This window comes from Benincasa hispida, chromosome 12 (genome assembly GCF_027475165.1).
Source record: "Benincasa hispida cultivar pf3 chromosome 12, pf3_genome.v1.1, whole genome shotgun sequence".
In the NCBI taxonomy this organism is placed as follows: domain Eukaryota; kingdom Viridiplantae; phylum Streptophyta; class Magnoliopsida; order Cucurbitales; family Cucurbitaceae; genus Benincasa; species Benincasa hispida.
In genome coordinates, this window is record NC_143489.1 from 71365587 (window position 1) to 71377223 (window position 11637).

Here is an 11637-nt window from a genome sequence, read left to right on the forward strand (position 1 = left end):
ACCTATTTTTTTAATACTCTAACCAAATATAGCTTGTGATGTTTTCATTTGAAAATATCATATATATATATATATGTTGATAAATCTGTTAGGGTATTTATGTTACAAAAAATTTGAAGTTTTGACACTTGAGTATGAGACCTTTTATAAAAAAAAAATTCTATGGAAAACATTTGTTTATCTTCATGTTTAATCTTGTAGGGCCCATTTCAGAAATATTAGGTTTTTAGTTCTTGTATTTCTTTTTTTACCTATTAATTAGTTTGTCACATAATGTATATTTCTACCTTTTAAAAAATTAAGTCAAATTTTTAAAAATAAAAAGAATGTTGTGAAATTGAGAAATACAACGGAGACGGATATGAAAAAAATATAATATAATAATAATAATAAATAAACATAATATATAATATAATAAAATAATTAAAACTATAAAATAATTTAAAATTATGAAAATTTAGTGGAAATTTGAAGTGAATTTCTCACTAATGTATACGATTTTAAGATCCACAAAATATCACTACAAATTGGCAAGTAGGATGTGGTCTTACATGGACACCAAGCATAAAAACTACAAGGCACATGAACATAATGAAGATTGACACATGACTTTTAGACACTAAGCAATGAACATCTATTTTTTTTATAATATTTATAATAGTCCCCTTAGATGACCATATATATATGAAATATGTCTCAAATTTTACTAGAAAAAACCCAATGGGAAAAAACCATAATGAAGTAAAAGAGTACATATTTCATATAATATATACTCCTAAAAGAATACAGTATATTTACTCCCCCTTATGAAAACATCACTTAAGATCTCTGAGTTCGTCGCATTCCAATGTTGTGTACCAATTTTTCAAAAGTTGTAGTTGGTAATGACTTTGTAAATAAGTCTGCCAGGTTATCATTCGACCAAATTTGTTGTACAGCGATGTCGCCATTTTCTTCAAGATCATGAGTGTAGAAAAGTTTCTGTGAAATATGTTTTGTTCTATCTCCTTTAATATGTCCTCCTTTGATTTGAGCTATGCAAATTGTGTTGTCTTCATATAATATTGTTGGAAGATTTTTATTAGAAGACAAGCTACATGTTTCATGAATGTGCCGAGTCATTGATCTTAGCCATAACCATTCTCTACTAGTCTCGTGAATTGCAAGAATTTCAGCATGATTTGAGGAAGTGGCCATTATGGTCTATTTCATCGATTGCCATGATATAGCAGTTCCTCCACATGTAAACAGATAACTTGTTTGAAATCTAGCTTTGTGTGAATCAGATAAATATCCATAATCCGCATAATCAACCAGGTCAAAATTTGATTTATTTGAATAAATCAAATCCATATCGTTTGTTCTTCGGAGATAATGGAGTACATGCTAATTCCGTTCCAATATCTCGAAGAAGAATTATATCTACCTAATAAATTTACTGAAAATGCAATATTTGATCTTGTATTATTAGCAAGATATATAAGTGTACCAATTGGATTAACATATGGTACTTCAGGACTAATAAGTTCTCCATTATCGTCTTAAGGTCAATATATATCTTTTTTTATATTTAATGAATGGACTTCTATTGAAATATTTAATGGATGTGCTTTGTGCATATAAAATTTTTTCAAATTTTTTCTTGTATAAGTTGACTGATGAATAAATATTTCATCTGTTAAATGCCTAATTTGCAAACCAAGGCAAAATTTTGTTTTTACAAGATCTTTCATCTCAAGTTCTTTATTTAAGATACTCTATTTCCTTTGAAAATTCTTCAAAAGTTCCAATTATATTTAAGTCATCAATATATACAATTATAATAGCAAATCCTTATTGTGATTTCTTTATAAAAACACATGGACATATTGGATTATTTTGATATCATTCTTTCAATAAATATTCACTCAAGTGATTGTACCATATCCGTCCTGATTTTTTCAATCTATATAGTGATCTCTTTAACTTTATTGAATACAATTTTCGGGAATTTGATGTATATTTTTCAGGCACCTAAAATCTTTATGGGATTCTCATGTAAATATCATTATCAAGAGATCCATATAAATATGTTGTGACTACATCCATAAGATGCTTATCTAGATTTTCATACATAGTCAGACCAATTAAATATCTTAGTGTAATTGTATCTGAGAATACAATACCAGGTCTTTGTGAAAAACCTTGTGACCTCATTATTTTTATTTCATTTACTCACAAATACCCATTTATATTCCCCATTGCTTCTTTCCATTGAAGCCAATCTTTTCTATGTCTATGTTCTTCAATAAACTTTGGTTCAGGGTCCTCATTTTTAGATATAATATCACTACAAGAAATTTGGTCTTTTATGTCGGTTGGAAAAACTAAAAACGGATGTATAGTGTTGGTTTTTTTTTTTTTTTTTTTTTTTTTTTTTTTTTTAAGTTGATCCTTAACATCGATTTTAAACTGACATTAAAGTTCGGTTTTAACTGACATTGAAGATCCCCATCTATTTTTTTAGTAAAATATCCTCTCTCTCTTTCATTTTTCTAATAATTTTCTTCTCTTTCCTTTCTTACTTCTCTCCTCTAAATCTTTCTTTGTTGCCTTCGATTTTCGACTTCACCTTCCAAATCCTCGTTGTCCTTCACGGATCTGGGTGGAGTTTGTTGTGGTCCGTTGATCGTTGATCGTAGGTGCAGATCCGGCCTTCATTTTTCGTCAATCATGTAACTTTGCTATAGATCCAACCTCTGCTCATCGGTCTGCATCTGTTTGTCATTCACGTGTAGGTCGTTCGCCATTCATGTGTAGTTCGTTTGCCATTCATGTGTAGTTTGTTTGCCGCGCCTCGCTGTTTGCGTGTAGGTCGTTCGCCATTGGGTCGTCAACATGGGTCTAATATGCTCTTCGGTTTTTCGATCTACTTTTGGGTCTTCCGATCTGGTTGTCGGTCTGGTGATTTATCTCCGTTTGCCAGGTTCGACGCATTTGTCAGATCTATCGGTCTTAACTCAAATCTGTTCAAATCTTTGAATTCTGGGTCAGATCCGTTCAAGGTGGATTGAGTGATGCTGTTCACAATTTTTGGGTGGGTTGTTAGCTCGAAAGGTAAACTTTTTCGTAGCAAGATAGCTGGGCCAATTCCAATACTTTTTCTATTAACCCAAACATGCCCTTTTCCCATGCCTATTAAATCCACTATCACTGCTTGGCCAAAAATACCCCTTTTGATATATGAATTTAATCAAAATGCAGAATTATGGAGCACGGTTTGAGAATGCTGAGGTAGGAGTTCATGGTCCAGTCGAATTAATTGCTAATGGAGAAACCATAAGAGATTTATCAACTAATGAATGGGCTTACAAATTTGGTTTGGATGGTGAAAATTTTGAATTTTTCAACCCTGACCATAAATTTAAAAAGCCATGGCACTCTGATAAGAGATTTATCAACTTTGGTTTCTTTTATTTAGTTTTTTTTTCAACTTTTTCTTTCCATTCACTTAATGTAAAGTTTCATTTCTTGTTAAAAAAAGTCATCTCTTTCTCTCTAGCTATCTGCTGAAGTGAGTCACATTATTTTGCATTTAAACCATGTTGAAGCATATTAATGATCATAAACTTGCAATGTCTCCTCTTTTATGTTGTAGCCTAAGATTGATCGGGAGGCTGGTGGAAACAACGGTGTCTCATACAAGCAAATTCGTCTCGAAGACCTTTTCTTTCACATCTTCTCCTTGTAATATATGATAAAGTAAATTAACATGCAGTGGAAGAAAACAAAATCAATAACCACTCTAATTACACTTAATTTGAGTTTTAAAATATGCAATAATTTTTTTCAAAAGAAGTATTTCTGAGAACCAATACCTTTGATGAACCACTGAAATTCTTGCTTCTCCCTACGAATTATACCTTTAAATTCACAGTAAACCACCACAAAGATCTTCTCTAGTATTCTCTAACTTGGATTGAGAGGTGAAATCATTGGTGAATTGGGTTGAGAAGGGAGAGGGTTTTTGTGAGAAGAAAGACCAGAATTTCTCCAACTTTTCAACTTGCATTAGAGTCAAATTGAAGTCAATTACTTCAATTTATTGTGCATGACCATGCAATTGAGATTTGCAAAGATGATGCCAGGTGGATCAATACGTGGAAAAATCCAAATTTGGATTTTTCCACTTTCTAATTTTAATCAAATTTTAAAATGACATTTGATTAAATTAAATAAAGCTCAATTTATATAAAAATTGATTTTCAAATTCAATTTAATATTAAGTTTTATAATTTTGAATTTTCAAAAAATCCAAAATTTCAATTAATCAAATTGATAATTTTGAACACGAATTTCAAAATCGAATTTTATTAAATTGGATAATTAATTAAACTAATTTAATTAATTTAATTTAATATCATATTAAATTTTATATTTCACCTCATCAAATATTTAAATCATTATTTAAATATTTTCGAACTCTCCAATTTAGTTTAATTTCGATAAATTAAACGTTTAATTGTATCGAATATAATTAATCAAACCCTAAATTGAATTTGAACACTTCAAATTCAAAACTCTAATTTCGAATTTGAACATTTCAAATCTGCTCAATTTACTAATCCAAGATATAATTTTACGAACTAGTAGAGAGACCTTATGAACCTACAGATTATGAGCTCCAACGATTTAAGATTAATTGGCTAAACTTTTTAGATCGAATTAATCAATATTCGTCAACTACCGAGACACACTAGTATAGCTCGATAGTTGCATTCACCTCATTGTAGATATATTTCTATCCACTTTAACCATAATCAGTAAGTCAATCTTTCACCGGTTGTTCGTATTTACAACTAGGTCAAAATTATTGTTTTACCCCTATAAATATATCTTGCTCCTTAAGCTCCTAATGATCTTCTATTGAACAATTGATTTATAGTCCAACTAATAAACCATGACCCTCTCGATCATGAGAAGGTGGAGCCCCGTTGTTCAAGACCAGGAATCAGTACTTAAGAGAACAACCTATCTGCTAATCCTAAATTGGGTAGGAGTGAATTCCATCTTGCAGGATTATGTCCCTAGCTATTTATCCGGTCTTATCTCCAAAATGGGAGGCTTATTGAGCAGTGCTATTGGACTACACTCACTTATGTAGATCAAAGGTAATCCCGAATAAACAGAAGTTTATAGTTAGCTTAGGATTAAGATTGAGTTACCCTTGGTCATCAAATTTGAAAAAGTTAATTTTAACAATAAACAGTCGTTATAAAGAAAAGTGACTATTTCGAGGCCCGATTTTTATGCAAACTCATTGCATAGGATGCTTCCACTCACATGTCTCCATATGAATGATTTTGGGATCACATCATTTGTATCATTATACAAAGTGGGCTACATCCAATAGTGTCACTAGGATGAGGTACCCAATCTCATCCATATACTTATAAACCATTTTGGCTATATACTAAAACTTGATCCAGTTTATGTCTCCATATAAAGTTAAAGTATTCATAATATAGTCAAGATTCGTTTATTGGATTTTTGTAACATAATGCAATACCAATAACAATTTATTGAATGAAATACTCAATAATACTTTTGTTGATAAATAGAATATATTTTCAACATTTACAAACTGCGAGTTTTAGGACATTCCCAACATTCTCCCACTTGGACCAATATTCTGGTGAGTTAGAAATATATACAAATATATAATGTTTATAGTGTTGAGAAAATAGAGAGTAAGTACAATAAACTAGGGCATCTATATACCTTTGACATTCTCCCACTTGCCCTAGATTGTGAAGCTCGTAGTCCTAGTCCGATCAGGTGTCCCTCGAACACTTTAGCCGAGAGGGCCTTCGTAAATGGATCAACAAGATTATCTTCTGAGGCTATCTTCGTTACTATCAAGTCTCCTTGGTGTACTATCTCCCTGATAAGATGGTACTTTCTTTCTATATGTTTTTCGAGTTTGTGACTTCTCGGTTCCTTTGAATTGACAACTGCTCCACTGTTATCGCAATATAGAGTGATAGGCAGATGCATATTTGGAACTACTTCCAAATCTGTCAGGAACTTGCATAGCCACACTACTTCTTTAGTTGCTTCACATGCAACTACATATTTAGCTTCCATCGTGGAGTCAACGATACAACTCTGTTTGAAGAATCTACATCAGTCTGAAAATCAAAACTGGTGTATCCCGTAAGGATCAAATCCTTAGGCCCATACACGAGCATATAGTCTCTTGTTCTCGGAACATACTTGAGGATATCTTTAACAATAATCTAATGACTGTGTCCAGGGTTAGACTAGAACCTTCTGACAGTTCCAACTGCAAAGCATATGTCAGGACGTGTACATAACATAGCTCAGACTCCCAACTGCAAATGCATATGTAATTCTTTTCATTTCCTCAACTTCTTGAGGCATCCTAGGACACTGCTCCTTTGACAAATGAATTTCATGTCTAAAAGGTAACATACCCTTTTTGGAATTTTTCATTTTATACCTTGACAACATCTTGACAATATAAGATGCTTGAGATAGTGTTAGGATTCTGTTTTTGCGATTTCGAACAATTTGGATCTCAAGAACGTACTGAGTATCTCCTAAATCTTTCATTTGGAATTGCGATGATAGTTATCTCTTCACGCCAGCAAGGAAACTTGTCTCATTCTCAATGAGCAAGATATCATCAACATAAAGAACCAGGAAAGCTACAATTTTGTTGACTACCTTCTTGCAAACACAAGGTTCGTCAACATTCTATTCAAAGCCATAAGATTTGATCGCAGTATCAAACCTTATATTCCAGGATCTAGATACTTGTTTTAATCCATAAATGGACCTTTTAGGCTTACAAATCTTTTGTTATTGACCCTGTTCAGTGAACCCTTTTGGTTGAGACATGAAAATACTTTCATCAAGATGACCATTCAAAAAGGCTGTCTTGATATCCATTTTCCATATTTTATAGTCATAATATACGGAAATGGACAAAAGTAAATACTGTCAACATATTCATAGTCATAATCTTTTGTCCTAAACTCGCAGTCTACAAAAATTGTTAACATATTCTATTTTTCAATAAAAATATTATTGAGTATTTTATTCAATAAATTGTTATTGATATTGCATTATGTTATAAAAATCCAATAAACGAATCCATGGCTATAAATATGAATACTTTAACTTTATGTGGCGACATAAAAGAGGATCAAATTTTAGTATATAGCCAAAAGGGTGTATAAGTATATGGATGAGATTGGGTACCTCATCCAGGTGACACTATTGGATGTGGCCCATTTTGTATACTGATACAAATGATGTGATCCCAAAATCATTCATGCGTAGACATGTGAATGAGAGCATCCTATGCAATGAGTTTGCATAAGACTAGACCTCAAAATAGTCATCTTTTCTTTATAACGACTGTTACTGTTAAAACTGACTATTTCAAACTCACTGACCTAGGGTAACTCGATCTTAATCCTAAGCTAACTATGAACTCCTGTTTATTCAAGATTATCCTTTGATTTTCATAGGTGAGAGTAGTCAACAACACTACTCAAGAAGCCTCCCATTTTAAGGATAAGACTGGATAGATAGCTGAGGTCATAGTTCTACAAGATGAAATTCACTCCTACCTGACTTAGGGTTAACAGATAGGTTGTTCTCTTAAGCATTGATTCCTGGTCTTGAACAATGGGACCCCGCCCTCTCGTGATCGAGAAGGGCATGGTTTATAAGCTGGACCATAAACCAATTATTCAATAGAGGACCAGTGGGAGCTCAAGGAGCAAGATGTATTTACAAGGGTAAAATGGTAATTTTGACCTAGCTGTACATATGAATGACCTGTGAATGATTGACTTACTAATTATGAAAAATATGTCTACAGTGAGGAGAATGAAACTATCGAGCTATAGTGGTGTGTCTCGGTAGTTAATGAATATTGATTAATTTGGTCTAAAGAATTTAACAAATGAATCTCAAATCATTGGAACTCATGATCTGCACGTCTATAAGATCGTTTTAGTAGCTCGTAAAATATATCTTGGATTAACGTATTGTGCCAAATTAAAATGTTCAATTTTGAAATTAGGGTTTTTAATTTGAATTGTTCAAAATCAAATAAGGATTTGATTAATTATATTTGATATAATTAAAATGTTTAATTTGGTTTAAATTAAACGGAATCGGAGAGATTGTAATATTTAAATATTGATTTATATAAATAGATTCATGTGTGAATTAGGTGTTTGATTAATTTAATAATTGATATTAAATTATTATTTATTTAATTAATTAAAATTGTTTGATTAATTATTTAAATAAAACATATTCAATTTTTGAAAATAAAAAATTAGATTAGATTTAATTTTTAATTTAATGAAAATTAAAATTAAATTAAAAAAAATTGATTTTAACATGGAAAATTTCACTTTGAGTAGACTTATCCAACATTTCCTTTCTAATTGGGGTGTTTTCACCCAACTGAAACATCTAGCCCACTTATATTCAGTAGCTTGAGATGTCTTTAGGCTGAGGTTAAGATGCTTGCATGATTAACTTGCTTAAATTAATCTGATTTGATTAGACTTGAACACTCATGCAAGCTGAAGTACAGAAATCTGTTACTCCTCTCTAACCCTCCTCTTCCCTTCATCAAATTAAGCTCAATCTACGTTTCCACCACACAATCTAAATTAGAGGATAGTAAAGAATACCTTTATGGTAGTCCTTTGGCGTTTTGGAGAACCAATTTGAGTAGAGGAGCTGTGATTGAAGAGAATCTTCAAAGGTCTTATACTCATTGAAACTCTCTTCTGAAATTTTGTTTCAAATGTATGGTTTTAAACTCAAATTAAGTGTATTTAGAGTGCTTATTGATTTTGATTTCTTTTGCTGCATGTTGGTTTACTCTATCATAAGTTTCAAAAAATTACTTTGGATCTTAGTTTATTGGATTGAATTAATGCAATCTAAGCATTAATAAAATACTTCTTATTTTATTAGATATATATTTTGTCTTTACAAACTACAAGATACAATCGATTTAGGACATTAACTCCAATAGAGGCCTCATTATTCAAGATCTGAAAATGAATAGGACACTCGATTTAGGACACTATTCCTTACACTAAACGATTCCATGCCTGAAAGGTAATAAAGCCTTCTTGGAATTGTGCATCGAATATCTGACAAGCATCTTGTCAATATACAATGCCTGACAATACCAACATTTCATTCTTACGATCCCTGATGATCTGGATCCCTAGAATAAACTGCACCTTACCCAAATCTTTCATTTGGAATTGGACGACTAGCCATTTCCTTACATTCGTCAGAAAGCCTACATCATTATCAACGAGTAGGATATCATCCACATAAGCATAAAGAAGCTACTAAGCTGTTGATGGTTTTCTTGTAAACACAAGTCTCATCAACATTTAGATCAAAGCCATAAGATTTGATCACGGTATCAAATCTTATATTCTAAGATCTAGTTGCTTGTTTCCATCCTTAAATGGATCGATTAAGCTTGCAAACCTTGCTCTTGACCTTGTTCAATGAATCCTTCTAATTCAATGATCTCTTAAAGATTACCATTAAAAAATGCAGTATTGACATCCATTTGCCATATATCCTAGTCATAATATGTGGCTATAGATAAGAGAATTCGAATAGACTTTAATACGACAATAGCTGAGAAATTTTCTTTATAGTCTACTCTCTCAACCTAGGTATAACCCTTTGCCACTAGTTTAGCTTTAAAGGTGTATACCTTTCCATCTACATCCCTTTTTCTCTTGTAGATCCACTTGCAACCTATAGGTTCTACCCCATCAGGTTGATTTATAAGCTCCCAGACAAAATTGAAGTACATTGACTCCATTTTCTAATTCATGGCTTTAATCCATTCATCATCATCAATATTTTCCATTGCTTGTATGTAAGATAATGTATCCTCAACCTCATCATCAGATATGATGTCTTGGGCTTTTATTAACCCATGTAGCGAACAGGTGGGTTCACAACTCTCCCACTACGTTGAGGCAATCTCAATTCTTGAGATGGATTAGCTTGACTAGATGAACTTCAACAACTCTTGTTGAAGTCTCAATAGTATCATTAGAAATCTAACTTAAAACTATTTTTCTTCATGGTTTGTGGTTCCTCATGTGGTCTTCTTCCAAGAAGGTAGCATTTTTCAATACAAACACTTCATTTGGATCAAAGAAATACCACCTCTAATTTCCTTAGGGTAGCCTACAAATAGGCATACTCTCGAACGAGATTCCAACTTTTTGGGATTTGTCATGAGCACATGAGCTGGACATCTCCAAATCCTGAAGTAGCGTAAACTGTTGAGGTTGATGCCCTAAATTTCATAGGGTCCTATAGTTTGTAAACATTATTGAAGGCCTATAGTTTGTAAACATTGTTGAACAAACTCTTTATATATTTAATAATAAAATATTTGATATTTTATTCATTGTCTATAAAATATGTGATATTTTAGTTGCATTAACCACAAACCAATAAACTAACATCCAAGGTTATCTTTGTAACTTAAACATGTATGTAGAGACATACAGGTAGATCATATTTGAGTGATAACTTAAATGATCTATAGTAGATAGATAAGGCTGAGTACCTTATCCTGGTGATACTACGAGTATGGTTCGCTTTGTAGGTACTACAATTATTGTAAAGTGCTACAAATGATCTGATTCTGATCATTCATGTATTAGATATGTAAGCAGGGATATTCTATATAAAGGATTTTGTATAAGACCAAACCACGAAATGTTTAGTCTCATTATATAACACCGTTCATAATAGAGACTTACATTTCACCAGGATGACCATAGGTAACATGACCTGAGTCCTGAGTGAGTTATGAACTCCTGCCTATGAGGGCTGTCCTTTGATTTGTATGGATGATAGTGGCTAGATCGCCGACTCAAGAAGCCTACCATTTGGGTTTTCGTCTGATTGGGGAGCTGGGAACACAGCTATACAAGATGTAATTCACTCCTTCCCCGAGGCAGGGGTAAGTAGATAAATTGCTCCCTTAAGGGCTGATTCCGGGTCTTGAACAATGTGGTGCCACACCCTCTCCTGGACCGAGAGGGGTTTAGTCATAGTAGGACTATGATCTATTGTTCATTAAAGAGATCAGTGGTACTTAAGGAGTTAGATGTAACTACAAGGGAAAAATGGTAAATTTGGCCCAGCTGTACTTACGAGCAATTTGTGAAGGGTCATCGTACTATTGATTGGTTATATCCAATGGACACAGAAATATATCTATAGTACGAAGAGTGCAACTGTCGGTCTTTAGTGGAGTGCCCTACAGTTAACGGATGGTGAATAATGTAATTAAAGAGTAATTAATTATTCATGTACTATTGGAGCTTCAAGCTATAGGTCCATGAGGTCCCCTTGGTAGCTCAATAGGATTTAGTTGAGAATCAGTTTTTGGATTATTTTGAATTGTTCAATAAATAGAGGGATTTAATTATGATTTAATTAAATTGTTTCAATTAATTGTCATAATATATTTGATATGTTATAACTTAATGGGAGGAAATAAATATTTGAATGAGATTCAAATATATTTTCTATGAATGATAT

The 11637-nt window shown here is 32.4% G+C and overlaps 1 long non-coding RNA gene across 2 annotated transcripts; it reads left to right on the plus strand.

The window, feature by feature from the left end:
• Positions 1 to 2466: 2466 nt before the first annotated feature.
• LOC120068342 (uncharacterized) lies at positions 2467 to 3843 on the plus strand. Of its 2 annotated transcripts, XR_005479172.2 has the most exons (3): positions 2529 to 3096; positions 3244 to 3273; positions 3638 to 3843. It is a non-coding gene; the product is annotated as an uncharacterized LOC120068342 (long non-coding RNA). The 2 variants fall into 2 exon arrangements; XR_016525359.1 differs by lacking the exon at positions 3638 to 3843 and having other exon boundaries at positions 2467 to 3096; positions 3244 to 3540.
• Positions 3844 to 11637: the final 7794 nt, after the last annotated feature.